At 41.4% G+C, this 16,784-nt stretch overlaps 1 protein-coding gene across 3 annotated transcripts in view; it reads right to left on the bottom strand.

Moving 5' to 3' along the window:
* APBA2 (amyloid beta precursor protein binding family A member 2) overlaps positions 1-16,784 on the bottom strand; it is a 1,219,434-nt gene that overhangs the window by 799,100 nt on the left and 403,550 nt on the right. For 2 of the 3 annotated variants that reach the window (XM_086958387.1, XM_086958390.1), the window contains exon 3: positions 8,905-8,955. The exons of the other annotated variant lie outside the window; for it this stretch is intronic. The gene's annotated coding sequence lies outside the window, so the exon portion shown is untranslated. The remainder of the gene's footprint in view (positions 1-8,904; positions 8,956-16,784) is intronic. 3 annotated transcript variants of the gene reach the window in all.

Below are 16,784 nucleotides of genomic sequence, written 5' to 3'. Positions count from 1 at the left end.
CGCATTCTATGATTTTAGTATATGGTTTGGTCTACCCTGGAGACCAATGTGTATCTGTGCTACTTATGTGCTCTATTTCCTAAGTATTGTGTGTATTATGTTTTTATCTCTGGGTTGGAGATAATACAAATGTGTTAGTGAGTGCTTGTAATAAAATCCTTATTTTTATGACTACACTATGTGATTCTTTTTCACTTAACCTATACCATAAGATTAGGTACTGGTAAAACAAGCTGATTTACACACCCTCTGGACTAAGCCTGAAGCCTGCTCTCCACACCTACCACTTAGAGAGCTTTCTGAGGTTGTTTAAGACCACTAAAATCCCGTTAAGGGTTTTCTGGATTATAGCAGGGTGCTATACTCACATAAGTGAACACTATACACTAAGCCAGCCTCTCACAGTATGCCTCTTAGAAAGGATATGGGGAAGGTACAACTAGCCTTTATTCGGCTCAGATTATTAGCAGATGGAAACAGAAACTGCAGTTTTTTGTTCAATTCTGGTTCTATTCTTCAGAAACGTATGCAGGTTTGAACCATCTATGAAACTCGAAGTAGGCCTCTTTTGGTGTTAAGTCTCACATACTCACTTACTCAAGAGAAGCGAGGTTTAGGGATCCTGATGTAAAGACGCTTTATGATACAATCAGAATTTATAATTTCTAGCATTCTGTCTTCTGACAGGTATCATTATCACAATCCTGTTTAAATTTAAGAATAGTTACAAGTCATATTGTGTGCACTAGGATATGATTTTGTTTTTAATACATCTTGAGAAATATGTTCTAGTTTCATTGTAGTTTTAAGTGTACCAATTCATGATGTGGGAGTTTCGCTTCCACTGATTATCCCTGTGAAATCACACAGGGTTGATTGTTACCTACAATGTGGTTACTGTCCATCTGGTTTCTATCTCAGATTGCATATTGACTAAGTGCCTGATTATGAGTTTTGTGGTCTGTGGGCTGCCAAACTCTGTGGGTCAGACCAACATATTAAAACTTTGGTGGTAGACCCATTATGGAATTACTGCAACTACCAGGGATTTGGGAATCCCTCTGCAGTGGAGGTCTAGGGCAGCGATATGCTAGCAGTGCCACTGCAGCACCGCCAAGCATATTATGACTTTCCAGATATTCACACTTTTCATGGTGGTGAGCCTGCCATGAAAATATGCACACTTTTCATGGCAGTTCGGGCTGGACTGTTCCCATGAGGCACAGGGTCAGACTGATTTGCCTGAACTGGGGTGGTGGAGTGAGCTAAAGAACGGTGATGGATTAAACCCAGATCAGTTGACTGGGGTTGAGTGTTTGATTTGCTCCAACGCACCGTCCATCATCCTCTTTGGTATCGCTTTGTTCGCCCTAAGTTGGCAGGGTATGCCCAGATGTGGGTCCCTTGCTCACTCTACCACTGAATTCAAGATGGCCTGGCTGATGAGGATTAAGAATCCGAAACCGGTCCCTGGATGCTCGTTTCCGGTCCAGGGAAGACATGGCATGGCAGTTCGGGCTGGACTATTCCCATGAGGCACAGGGTCAGACTGATTTGCATATGGCCATGTCTGAACTGAGATGGTGGAGTGAGCTAAAAAATAATGATGGATTTAACCTAGATCAGTTGACTGGGGTGAGTGTTTGATTTGCTCAAATGCTCCGTCCATCATCCCCTTTGGTATCACTTTGTTCGCCCTAAGTTGGCAGGGTATGCCCAGACGTGGGTCCCTTGCTCACTCTACCACTGAATTCAAGATAGCCTGGCTGATGAGGATTATGAATCCGAAACTGGTCCCAGGATGCTTGTTTCCGGTCCAGAGAAGACTTGGCTTGGCAGTTTGGGCTGGACTGTTCCCATGAGGCACAGGGTCAGACTGATTTGCATATGACCATGTCTGAACTGTGGTGGTGGAGTGAGCAAAAGAATGGTGATATATTAAACCCAGATCAGTTGACTGGAGGTGAGTGTTTGATTTGCTCAAACGCTCCGTCCATCATCCCCTTTGGAATCGCCCAGACATACTGATGTAATGTATTACTGTGTGTGTGTGTGTCTTGTAAAGCGCACTGCTACCCTGAGGTGTCCTGGCGCTATAGACCGCTGGGGAACCCGTCCTGGCTTTCACTGTGAGATGTTCCCTCGTGGGTATCTCCAAGGTGAAACCAGGCATCCCCAGCATGTGGGGGGCGGTTGTGGAGATGAGGCAAGCTAATCCCAGAGTTGCCGAGTGTGATCCCTGGTTGGAGTAGGCACCGAGGCGAGAATTATCGAGTCCGCTGACCCTGGTTCACGACCCTGCCGCGTCGGGAATTGAACCCTGGTCCCGGGCCATCCTTTGCTTCCGGGTCTGCCGCCTCTAACCAGTGAGCCACACTACTCCACTACCATTACTAATAAAGCCACCTATGATATAAGGACAGCATAAATAGAAAACTTCTGCACTGGCATTTGGGGGCAAAATGGCGCTTATTGTTGACATATGTTGTCATTCATTGTACATTTTGAAAATATGTGGTCAACTCCTAGGGAGTGTCATGTTTAATTGAAACATGAAAGGATTTCATAATGATTGCCATTTCAGAGCATATGACATTTCAGCAAATGCAATTAGAAATTGCGATTTAAAATGTATTCTATTACCACATTATTTTGAAAGTTTTCTTGGGGGAGACACCCCCTACTTGAGGCCTGGCTGTTTCGTTTCACTATCTCACAACAATACTATTATTGTTATGTCCCAGAGCTTTCACAGGGGAAGTCAGTACTAAAATATAGGCGGTTTCTAAAATAAATCTTTGCACTGTGTTGTGATATTAATCATGAAGTTATTATGCAGTTTCAGCAATATCACTTATTGTGATGTTGTTATGCTTAAGGTCATGTGACATTGCACGCAAGAAAAAAAATCAAGAGTCAAGAGTCCTTTGACAACATTTTCTGAGATGTCCTTAATGTCAAAAGGGTATGTAATGTAATTTCCTCTACCCTTGGCATTTTGGCAAATTGAGGACCATGCTAGTTTCCTTAGGTAGCTTAATTGATTTCAGATGAGGTGACGTTAAATGTGAAATAACCAATACAGAAAACGATGGTGTTAGCATTTGTTCTGCGAGTAGGAATAGGCCAGAGCGAGGTGGTGGCCTTTGTTGTGCTGATATGGCATCGGGTAACCATAGAAAATTCACATATTGGAATGAGAGATGGAGGAAACAGTTATGAAAACGCTAACAAGGTTCTACAATTCACTACTAGCAGACTTCTATCCAGCTTTGTCTCCTTTCTCATACATTAGAGTAGCTTGAAAGTGTAAATCCGAATGTGGATGATGAGTGAAATTATAACCACCTCGCCAGGTATACTATATCTATATCTTGTGTCATAGGAAAATCTGCTTTTAGTTAGCTCGCTTACCTGTAAAGCTATTGTTCACGGGTGGTCCCTAATGTTATAGACCATATGTGTGTCTTGACAGCTTCGAGGTGGGCTTCAAAAGAAGCAGGCGATTAGAATCTCAATGTAAAAGTAACAAGTACGTTCATCCACACGAGCATCATTTGCATGAAGACCATAAACTTGTTAGCCCCTAGAAAGCTAATGATATCAGGGGTAGCGCTTGAGGGTCGAACATATTAAATAAAGAATGACATCCTGAAAACATGTGTGCAAATGTATTCAGAAAACTTGTTAAAACACTACATTTCAGGAATTGCTGGGCCTGAAATCTCATCTCCTAGGGCTGCAACCAAAGAATGCATGATAGCGGGGTTCATCCCACTCTGTTGGATCATACCAGTCATTTACTTATCCCTACTATTGTCAACATTTGCGCCTCTACCCTTCTGTAAATCTCAGTGCAGTGCACTAAGGTTATGCGCTTTAGAAAGCAAAAACGTGCCAATAATAAAAATAGAAAGCATAAATGGGTGGTCTTTGCTACTAATTAACACTCAAACCATGGAGAGAAAGCTAGGATGGTGGTTTCTGTAAGTGCAAGAGATATCCACTGGGCTGTGTTGTAGAAGAATGATGCCTGGTCCATGTAGATATTCGGTTTGTTCATTCAAGATAGATGTTAACATGTAGAGCCCCATCAGGAGTAGCCTTCCTGCTGCTCAGCCCATCCTCCAACTGGCTCATTCCCTCGCCAACATTCCACAGCCACCTCGCATACCAACATTCCACCACCACAGCCACATGGGCTGAACAGCAGGCATATCACATCTTCTTTATTTATACAAAAATAACAAAGGAACTCTTGAATGAATGTTAACAATGCAACAGTGAGAATTAATAAGAATGCATACAATTGCAAGATGGAGGATATTTTACGCACAACATGTAGTAACACACTAATTGCAAAAGTAGATATCAAGAAATGGAAAACATTGAATGCAATTAGCAGAACTTGTCATTAAATAATACTTGGAAAATAAAAATATTAATAATAATACACTCACCCTCCAGAACACTCACCCTCATCAACTCCCTTTGTAAGAAACAAAACACCCACTCTACCACACCACAACACCACAAACAAAACCTTGATACTAGAACATGCCAGGTGGCCAGGATAACATAAAAGTAGTTCGTGAGGCACAGACCACAGATCGTGGTAGGGAACCATCCAAAACGTAGTACTTGTGGAACATCACCCCACACAAACCATATGACATCTAAACAGCCCTTCACCCAAACACGTAGCAAGGGTGGAAAGTCTTCCAACTGCTCAGCCCATCCTCAAACTGACTTTCTCACTCACCAACATTCCACAGCCACCTCACACACCAACATTCCACCACCACAGTCACACTGGCTGAGCAGCAGGTGTAACAAGCTGGTAGACATCGCTATATTTGGCAGGCAGAGTGGCCTCACCATGGCATGAGTAAAGTACTCTGCCATGACGACAAAATGTAATCCATCTGTCAGACTATAAATCAGGCTGAGTCTTAAATTAGTAATCCCACTGATCACTTTATGTGATATGGCTCCAAAGGATTATCTGTACTAAACCGAATTTGTGTTTTTGTTACATAATGCTTCAAAGTGGAATTGAAAAGAAGTGTTCAATTTTTGACTTTTCTCTCAAAATAAATCAGCAGCGTAGCTTTTTAGCGTTTTTTGGGTCTCTCAACCAACATCATTTAGAAGTCAACTGCCCTATATTGTGTTTGTAGGGCACAACGAGAAGATATGTTGAATTAGATAATTCATTTTAATTGTGCTAAAAGCAGGCCCTGTTACAGCTGGGCAGTCTTTAGGGTGGTTATACCTGGGGCTATGGATCCCAGATAACAATGTATCTACTCGCTTCCTTCTATCACAAGGTTTCAGCTTGAAATGGGGAGTAACGTGCCAGTCCTGAAAAACCAGTCCTATTGCCACATGCAATTCCCTGAATCTGGCTCCTCTTCTGCTTACAACTGGTGGAACATGTATGTGGAATATTGTTTGGTCATACCGGGTGCATACATGGTGATCATTTGTAGGAGCTACTACAGGGCACAACTAGTGATCTGGGCCTTAGGTTTTCTTTACATATGCTAAAATGCGAATTTGATTGAAAATGGGACTTGGTCAAATAAACTAACTGCCACTATGATTACAGGGTTGTGCCATTTGTACAACAGCTGATTCTATGTGGGAAACAGCAAACGAAATGCAATCTAAAATAGGAGCTTATGTTCATAAAGCCTCACAATAACAAGTGCAATCATTCCACAAGCCTCAAAGATGGTAAGAGTTGACAGTTTAATAATAGGAACCAGGTAGTGACCAGGGAATGTCAAGAGCAATACTTCCAAACATGAGATTGTTTAATAGAAAGTCTACCCCTCAGCCCTGTTGGATAAAGAAAACATTTCCTGCAGTAGTACTTTTTACATTTCCATGACTACAGACACCACCGTCATTTCAGCAGCAAGTTTTAAGACAATGTTTGTTTAACAAAAGCAATGGCATGTATGTCAGCTTATTTTTTCACACACCAATTTTACTTTCTATTAAAAATTAAGTAGAGCAAACTTTTCAGTTTTCTGAACAGAGCAAGCCTCTTTTTTTGGAGAACCACAAAGAAGAAATGTTCGTGTCATAATTACTTAATGGAAGGCCAAAGGCTCGATTTAAAAAGAAAGATTTGACAAGTAAAATGCTTTGTTGCTGTAGTTCTAGATTAAGGTTAGAAGCAGTACTCAGATTTATTCTTGCATTCTGAGATCTAATTGTTGGGAACATAATGTGATGCTGTCCTCAAAAATATTTCTCCATATAAATATATTATATGGGTCATTTCTGCACAGGGATTTACAACAGCTCATTTTTAATCCATAACGACGCTGGCATTTTTAAATCTTTTTAATGTTATATAGTTAGTGACCAAGGATTGTTAATTACAAAATGGCATTATGACTTATATCAGTAAATATGTAAGTGTTGCATATTTACTAATCTAAAAAAAAGGCAAGTATTTGTTTTTTTATTTGAAGTACATGTATTTCTCAGCATGCACAGCATACTACAACCACAATGAATGCATCAAACAAAAATTAATATGTGTTTACCTAGTTTTAAATGTAATTGGATTGTTGGTCTGTATAAAAGTGGATTGTGTTTGAATTATATCATAAGTGCCTGAGAAAGGGACCTATATAGCCATTAACCCTACCAACCTGGGTTAGCAAAATGAAAGTATTTTCACTTTAGACTGCATGTTGTTTTTTTTAATCTTTTGTAAGTAGGGAAATACCCATTGCCTGCTTAAGACAGTACCTACCTACATATTTATTTTGAATAACTTCAATAAATGTAGTAGATTAAGGAGCACTTTCTAACATATTGTATATCAGTTCAGACAAAAGAAACAGTAAATAATTCTACCCTGATTTGATCATTCACCTTATTTAGAGGGTCATTACGATGGCGGAAAGCCCGCCAGCTGCGTGGTGGCGGGCCATCGGACAGCAATCTTCCCCTGCCACATTGTGATGGCGGGAGAATCGATTTCTGACCGCAGAAGTCACAAAGACCGCCCGCCACGCTTCTGCCACAGGCAATCGTACCAATTGCCTGGTGGAGCGGTCAGCATGCCTAAAATGGTGGCGTTGGTTATCAAGCACCGTCCCCCAAATTACGATGCTGGCTGTAGCCAGCCTTACCATGGCGGTGAAATGAAAAGGCTGGTGGGGATAGGCTTTGAGGGCCCGTTGCAGTCCCCCCTTGTATTGGGGGAGGTGGTTGTGCACTAGGGGGGTACCCATGGTTCCCCCCTGCATTATCCTGCACTGAGTGGCAGGTACAGTGTGATGCCTGCCACATAATGCAGAAATGGCACCACATGCATTTTTACTACTGCGGAGAGTGCTGCAGCCAGCAGTACCCACCGCAGTGGTAAACATGCAAGATGCAACCGCCACTGTGGCAGTCGCGTCGCAATTTCACATGCGGCTGCCACCATACAGGCGGGTGGTCCCTATCACCACCTCGATAGCGGACGGACTCAAGTCTGCCCACCATCGTAATCACCCCCTTTGTTTTGACTCCAACAACTACTTTGAATTTACTTTGATTTCTCTGCATCTGTACCATTGTGCAAGCAATCCCTCATACGATATACATTACCCAGTCAGGTTCAATTAAAATATAATATAAGATGTATAGAATATATTTCAAATCGGAGTTCATAATAATTGAAAGGGAAGCTCATATGAATGCATATCAACACATTTAAAACTATGATTGATAATATAGGATGGTGCACCCGTTGAGTAAAAAGTCCATTGCTGTATATATTCAGAAATTTCTTAATTAAAACACAGACAACAAAAGACAAGTGCTGAAGTTAAATACCATACATAATCAAGTGTGTACAAATCACCCCTTCTCAATGATAGAGGCCCTGTCACAAAACACTTCATATGTAGGAGAAAAATTCCACAGCCAAAAGTGACAATATTGAAGAAACAAAACAATCTGTTCATATTCGGATTATTGTGCTCATATCCCTTATTCATGCTTTATATACCTTTACAATAATCATCAAAGAAATTAATCCTTTAGGTGCCACTTCAAGGGTACACTACACCCCTTTGGGATAGAGATGAGTGTCCTATTATCTGATTATGTGTTTGGCAATTTGACCTTAATTGATGACGCAATTTAAACTGTCTTTGAGGTATGTTTTATACAGAAAACTACACATGCTTGCTATTATCCCTTCTTCATTTCCCTCTGTAGTATTTTTATCCCAGGGATATCCTCTTCCTGCAAAATTTTGTAGTCATTATTATCTGATTACGGTGTCATTCCCTTTTTTTTCTATTCGGGCTTTATACATTTATGAACAGATTGTTTTGTTTCTTCGATTTCACACTTTTAGCTTTTCGTTTTTTCTCCTACTTTAGATGTTATGTGACATTGAGAAGGGATGATCTGTACACACTTGATTATGTATGTTATTTTAACTTTTAAAAAAAGGTTTATTTTTGTCTGTTTTTTTTTAAATGTTATTGTATATGTTTTTAATTGATGGATATTTTGTTACGCATCAGTTACAGCCCTGAAGAAGTTCATTTATATAAAGTAAACAGGTTGGTTGTTCTTTTGCTTTTTTAATGAAATTGAATACCTCAAAGAAAATGTCTGGATATATACGGCTGTGGACCTTTTACTCAACTGGCGCATCATCCCATATTATCTATCATAGTTGTGTCTGTGGAGCAGCAGTATAACTCAACGGTTGGTACTGAGGGCAGAGTGCATAGAATTTTGATACATGGCACTGTGCGGGATGTGCAGTTTGTGAATGTTCACATTTATAAAGTGGTGTTAATTAAATGTCTACTAAGCCATGCACAGAATATTACTGCCATTACCAAAGCACAACAGCTAAACATTCCCTCTTACCTTTAAAAAGTGGTATGTCGTTTTTGTGATCCTTCCAGATGTTTGGAAGTTCTAAAATGAAACAATAAAATATATAATAAACACTCTGAAACAGGTACATTTCTTAGTCACCTAAATACAAACATCTTGAATAATTCAAATATTTTTTTGTAGTTAAAAACATGTCAACTGCAGTCTAGCAATTTCTTTTACAAGATCATGCATTGCATATTTGTTTACAGTCTGTTTGTATTTATACAGATATTAATATTGATCAAGTGGTACAGAAAAAAAAACATCCACTCTGATTTATTTAAACGGAAAAAAAGCTCCAGAATGTACAGTTGGGTAAAACAGTTGAGTTTACAGAATGTGTGGAAATAGTGAAAGTGTGATCCTCAAGTCGGAAAGCCAAAGGCAACATTTCTTGTGAGCATTCAATCATAATTAGTCTCATATCCTAACTGTTGATTGTATTAAGGTTTTGAATTCCATTAAAGGAGAAGAATTACCACATAAATGACATATGGGATGACATCAGTTAGGGTGCAGGGTTTTCCGTCTTCAGGTATAATCATAAATAACCCCAGCGACTGCTCATATGGACATTTGTACATTGGCAAAGAGAAATAAGGAGCGCTCATCTACATACCAATCTATCATTTGAGACGTTAATAAAATCAAAGGCAACTGGTGTGGGTTTAAACGCTTTCTTTTTCAAATTTTCAAGTATCTCAATTTTATTTACTAAGGATCAATCTTTTAACCATTAGAATTAGAAATAAACATAGTCCAATAAATTGACATTTCATTACAAGATAAAATATTACATCACTCAGAATTATAATAGTTATAATGTAACAAGCATGTTCCATAAAGGAAATTCCCTAATCTAGATTTAGTTGGAAATAATATGAGGTAAAGTTATCCGTTCAGAGACCTAATAAAGAGCTCAGATGTGAAAATCAATGCTCAAGCATGAAGCTTTTGTGTAATAAGCTAGAAAGTATTGTCAGCTCAAAGAGACCAGCAGATAATTCATCAAAATCTAAGTAAGGTAGGCTCCAGTGAAGAAAGGAGCAAGAAACCAAAAAGTGAGTCTCCACTCAGAGAGACAGGGAAGAAATCCTAGAACTAGCTTAGGAACAAGTATTAATATGAACAAACACATTCTATGTTGCAACATTATTTCTTCTGTCTCCTGGGTCCTCCAATAAAAATTCCACAAACTCCTGGGAATAGGTAAACTCCCCATTTTCTCATAGGTTCAAAATAGGCATTCAGACATTAACTCTTGGATATTTTGCCGTCCAGACAGTTCTTCCCAGGAATCATCCTTACAGTCACCTCTACTCCTCTGGTGAGAACTCACTGTCAGTTGTCTAATACATAACAAGAGCCTATTCTCTAGCTAGCAGAAGGCTTCTGGAAATAATACAATAACATATTTGTAAACAACTATTCAACGTAAAAAAAAACAGCCCTTTCAGTGTTAACATGACATTGACAGTTAGGCTAACCTAAATCATCACTTTTATTTATTTGCAGATTTTGCATTAGGATATGTTTTATTTAAATGTAAAGTATGCACAGTATTAATCAAAGCATATGGTCAATGAATACAATTTGCATCAACATAAGCTAGAGTATACCTTTGAGAAAGTAATTTAGAAGGTGGAGCTGTAAGAGAGAATAAAGGCTTAACAAGGATATACCAAGAATGAACTGATTGATATGGGTAGGGACAAACACTCCACGGTGGCTAACAGGGTTGCAAAGGGGAGGCTGACCCATGGGAATAGCTGGGATTTGAGCCAGTGCTTTGATACCTGACAAAGGACATACACCTGCCAAACATGGTTATTGTAGCAACAAAACTGTGGTTTACTCATTAGTCACATCCCAGCTTGACTATGCGAACAGTCTCTATTTGGGTCTCCTGGACTATCTGATTAGGAAGTTACAGATTATTCACAATGCAGCAGCCAGGCTTATCAGAAATGTGCCACTTCGCCACCACATTTCTCCTCACTTACGGAGCCTACATTGGCAACCTCTCAAGAGAAGGACAGAGTTCAAGGCATTGACCTTGGCCTACAGAGCAACTACAGACATTTTCCCACAATATCTGAAGCATAGACTTCGGAAATACTGTCAGACCAGGTCTCTGAGGTCAAATCACCAGGAGCTACTTGTGATACCTTGGTTTGCAAAAGCCCGGATAGTTGGTCGAGCTTTTGTATGAAAGACAGCATCCCTATGGAACTCCATGCCTGAACATATACAGAAGGCTAAATCAGAACCCCTGTTTAGAAAGGCTTTAAAAACCTGGCCGTTAGACAAAGGTTTACCAGAGGAATTCCAAATTTAGAGAAGGTGAGATCTTATGACCCTTACAGCGAGATGGTATGGCAATCCAAGCTACTTAAATACAAGGTCTTTAAGTCAGGGGTACTACTGCATTCACGCCTTCTCAAATAGACTCTTTCCCTTAGGGTTAATCTATATACTACTTTTAGATGCACCCAAAGTTACTTCCGAGTCCACAATGATATAGTTCAGAATTCATATTACTATTAAAACCTCCTAGTTCTGTATATACTATACTGGAGACTAAATATAGGTCCATTTAGGTACTAAGTATTAATATGCTCACTTTAATTGCACTAACTGCACGTTATGTTTTCATAATGAACTACCACAAATCATATTTCTGTTTTTATTTTATGGTGATATCTCATGGCCCTTGTCATAATGAGCTGTGTTTTCTCACAAACTCCAGTGGTAGTTATGGGACAGAAATATGAAGTATTCATGCTTTGCAGCCAATTGTTTCAGCAGACAAAAGTGGTGCCAGAACCTGATGACACTGCAGATAGATCAAAAGTCAAACAAGAAACTAACAGAACATCTACTGGAGATGTTATTAATCGGTACAACGACTCACAAAAGATATTACTATTTAGTAAAGGCAGCTACAATGCCAAGAGTACTAGATCAGATTTTTATTTAAATCACTGATGTTTACACAGAAATTGAATTTCTATGGGCCTATCATGAATTTAGTAGAAATATACTTTTTGCGTTTGATTTATATTGGAGCTGGTTAGAAAGGAGTCTAAATTATAATTCCTAACAGACTTGTACCACAACTCAAAAATCTAGTGTTTTCAATTCAGAGCAAATGGTAGCCTCTGGGTCAACCATTTGCTCATGAATGGGTGGCATTCTTGACTATCATAGTTCGCTGTTCCTGATTCTGTTGCTTTCCTTCTTATTCTTGGTTTTGTCCCAGCCCTGGAGTATAGCTTTTGTACCATTGTTTTATTTGAATATCTTGTGACTTACCTTGCTGCCATCAGAAAATATTTCTGTTTGAGTACTCCTTGATAAATCATGACTTTCCTGCAACTCTCCATGCCTACTCTCTTCCTTCAGCTTATGACTCGCACTTCCCCCACTCGTTCATCCCTGCACCACCTCTCTGCTTTTCACCCATGTCATTGTATATATATATATATATATATATTTTTAAACATTGCTTTTGTAAGGACCCAGAAGCTGCACTCTACCACTGGGCTGCCCACTCCCCTGCTCGCCAATTGCTTGCCAACTCCTCCCCTTCCCACCCCGGTTTAGTTCATTTTTTTAAACTTATTTTTGAGAGGACTGGGGAGCTGCTGTTCACTTCTATCTTTTTCCTCAGCATTCCTGTGCATACTTTAAAAATGGACGTTCACTATCTTACAAAGTTAATTACTAATACAAACTTCATTCAAGTAGGTGGCAACACTTGCATTCAAACTCACCAACAGCCTCCTTGGAAATACGTTTTCATCCTTTAAAAAAAAATATTCAAGATGCCTGTCTGTATGATCACACGTATGTGCACGCATGGGCGGTTATCTCATAGGGTATTGGCCACAAACTGTGTCTATACAAATCAGCTCTATAAACCCAATGTTTAATTAAAAGGCAGCACCCATTGTTTATTTCCATTTTTATTTGGCTGTATCATGTTTATTACCCTGCGACATAGTCTTTGGAATGCTATACTTCTCCACAATATTTCGCTTCACAGTGGAGACAAAATAAATATTACAGCTATGATGAGATAGTTGATTTCATATTCAGGTTGAGCTCTTGGCTGCCATTAAAGACAGTGAAGTGTTGAGGACTATTGCAATTTAATATGGTCCAGTTCAAAATTCTAATTTCTCTGATGATCCCTGTAACACATGGTTGTGTTCTATACCCTTTTACAAATTCTACACCCCTTACACCTGCTGCAAAGGAATGAAAATGACAATTCTGCATGTGTTCAATTAGTTTTTACAAACCACTCCTTTCATTCTCACCTGGTAACAGTCACTAGATGTCCTTTATCTTTAAAGAAAATGCGCAGGTATGGTACCGGTTGGTTCTGTTCTATCAAAAGACTTGTCACTGTGGTCAGGTATTCATTGGAGAGATTTACTCCGCATTGATGCAGTGTCTCATTTATCTCCATCAACTCATCAAATACTGGGGCAGAGAAAGTGACATCACACCACTCTTGTACCTTTGTCACATCAAAGGGCTTGTCCTTTGACCAATTATGTGCTCAAAAGCAGTATCTCATTTGTCATTAAGAGTAATGAATGTTTGGGAAAAAAAACAACCAAAAAGAACTTTGGGTTCCCTATACTTCAGCATCATGAACCCTCAAAGCAGGTAAAGCAATAGCGGTGTACAGAAGGACCGAAGAGCATTTGACAATAAATGTTACAAGGTAGAGAAATTGGACCAGAAGTGCATGATACAATAACAACCTGAAAGGAATGCCCAAAACACGTTGTAGAGGACTTGATAGTTGCTATTTAGGATGGACCTGTTAAGTATGTTATCCATTCTGCATGGTTCCGTCTGCTCCATTATATCAAATTACCTTAGAAAAACCCTGAAAAGGTAGCTCCCTAGAGATGGCAACACAAAGATTACTCTTCTTGTTAACAAGAAGAGCATGGCTTCATTCATCATCTTATTTTCTTCATTATTGATGTTTCTGAAGTGTGCTTTTATTAAATAAAAAAGAAGATACACTATTCATTAGGAACTGTTTGATTCAGTGTTTTACCATGATCTGCTTTATTTAAAGTAGATAACCTGAGACCATAGTGGCCTACTCAATAGGCAATACAATTTCAGATGCTACCTTCTTGTTTGTATCCTCTGAGGCGGAAGCCGGAGGACTGTGACCACAATTTAGACTTTTAAAATTGTTATTTCGTGCACTTGTGTGTGATTTTATAACCTGGGAGCTCACCTGTTTGAAGCGCTAAACCCCATGCGCTGACACAGCCCTCCTCGACCTTCCCTGAGACAGCGACCCGCGCTGAGACAGGGAAACGCCCAAGGCGGTAGCCACGCCCACAGCAAGGCCACACCCACCCTCAAGCACTACAAAAACGCTGAGAACAAGCGGTTTTTCATTACTTTGTTTGTATCCTCTGAGGCGGAAGCCGGAGGACTGTGACCACAATTTAGACTTTTAAAATTGTTATTTCGTGCTCTTGTGTGTGATTTTAAAACCTGGGAGCTCACCTGTTTGAAGCGCTAAACCCCATGCGCTGACACAGCCCTCCTCGACCTTCCCTGAGACAGCGACCCGCGCTGAGACAGGGAAACGCCCAAGGCGGTAGCCACGCCCACAGCGAGGCCACGCCCACCCTCAAGCACTACAAAAACGCTGAGAACAAGCGGTTTTTCATTACTTTGTTTGTATCCTCTGAGGCGGAAGCCGGAGGACTGTGACCACAATTTAGACTTTTAAAATTGTTATTTCGTGCTCTTGTGTGTGATTTTAAAACCTGGGAGCTCACCTGTTTGAAGCGCTAAACCCCATGCGCTGACACAGTCCTCCTCGACCTTCCCTGAGACAGCGACCCGCGCTGAGACAGGGAAACGCCCAAGGCGGTAGCCACGCCCACAGCGAGGCCACGCCCACCCTCAAGCAATACAAATGTGCCGGCCATACCAGCGCAGCGGGAGCGCCGTTTGCGCGCCGAAGGCGCGCCTAAGGCAAGCCCGTCTGCGCCCGTCCGCGCACGACCGTGCCTAGGGCCAGACTCTATGCCTGACCCCACCGCCACAAAGGTAAGCTACTCTCGTAGAGAGCTTCTTAGCTTCAGACCCACCAGAAACCGCACTTGCCACGTAATGCACGATCCCAATGGTCCTTTTACCAGCTGTAACATTTTGCAAACCAGGAAAGCTACTCCTTCCTAAACCCTCAGTTCCACCCCCTGTCCTTAAAATTTCGACACTTAATTGCAGATCGCTTCCCAAGCATGCCCTGCTCATTAATCATCTCATTGTCGATCTTAATCTGGACATACTTTTCCTTACCGAAACGTGGATCACTGAGCATTCCAATTCGGACATAGTATTGGCTTTACCCCCGGGCTTCCTTATCATGTCTCAACCACGCCCCTTAGGTAGAGGAGGTGTATTAGCCATCATTCACAGGGATCACTTCGCTTGTCGAACCAATGAGATTGAGACCCAGGAGTCAGAGAGCTGCCTCTTCACGATCCAGCTATCCTCGACTAGCTCCCTGTCAGGCCTCTTGGTGTATCGGCCTCCCGGCCACTTCGGCCCCTTCTCGGCCGCCCTTTTGGAAACCGTTTCTTCCTCGGCCCACCTGACATCTAACTTCCTAATAACAGGAGACCTAAACATACACTTCGATGATCCACTAGATACAGGAGCATCCGACCTAATTTGTGACCTGGCGGCCTATGGCCTTCCCCTTGCCAATACCGGTGCAACGCATACGAAAGGGCACCTACTTGATCTGGTGTTTTCTAACATCCCCTCTCTCCAATTCATAAATTCCCAACCACTCCCGTGGACGGATCATTTTCTGGTCACGACCCACCTACCTGGGGCATTCAAGAAACCCCAAAAACCCACTACCTTTACCAGAGACAGATCGTGGGCCAGACTCTCGGTGGAGGACTGGTCCAAAGCCCTGGACTCCTCGACCCCTAGTCTTGTGGAGGATCCTTCCACCGCTGATATCCAATTCAGAGAATGGATCTCCTCCTCCCTCGACAGTATCATGCCCCATGGTACAATTCTGAACTCCGAGCCCTCCGCAAAGAGTGCAAAAAGGCTGAGAGACAGTGGAGAAAGGACTGGCTCCATAGTAATAAGGACATGTACCACAGCTCGGTAAGACGCTACAAATCGGCCCTAAAGCTAGCCAAGGCCGCATTCTATGACAATAGAATAAAAAATGCCACTAATTCCTCAAAAGAATCTTACCTTATAGTCAAAGAACTACTTAATATTCCTATGGCATCCGCTGCTTACCCCCCTCCCCCGGATAGAAGTAAGGACCTGGCCACCTATTTCGATTCAAAAATTTCGCGGATACTGGACTCCCTCCCTACCATCAGCCCTCATAATCACATGGATATAGAGGCCTGCATTAACAACCCGCGGCTGCCCTCTTTCAGAGCAGTTTCCCTCACTGAGGTCACCTCCACGCTGGCCAAAATGAAAAGCGGATCCCCCCTTGACCCGGCCCCGGCTAGATTTTTAAAAACCGTGTCTCCCAGCATAGCCCCCATCATCAGGGATCTCATTAACACCTCTCTCTCCCAAGGCACAGTGCCTCCCAACTGGAAGAACGCTGGTGTCAAGGCTCTGTTGAAAAAGCCCCAACTGAACCCGGACGACATGGCCAACTACAGACCCATATCGCTCCTTCCTTGTATCAGCAAGATGGCTGAGAAATTAGTGAATGTGCAATTATCCCAATTCCTTGAGACTAACAAAATCCTTCGTCAATCCCAAACAGGATTCCGGCCCGGCCATGGCACGGACACTGCCCTCCTCTCCGTCATCGAGGAGGC

The sequence above is a fragment of the Lissotriton vulgaris genome, chromosome 2_1, assembly GCF_964263255.1.
Source record: "Lissotriton vulgaris chromosome 2_1, aLisVul1.2, whole genome shotgun sequence".
Lineage (NCBI taxonomy): Eukaryota > Metazoa > Chordata > Amphibia > Caudata > Salamandridae > Lissotriton > Lissotriton vulgaris.
The sequence above is the reverse complement of the archived record's forward strand: the minus strand, read 5'-3'. Positions and strand labels throughout refer to the sequence as shown.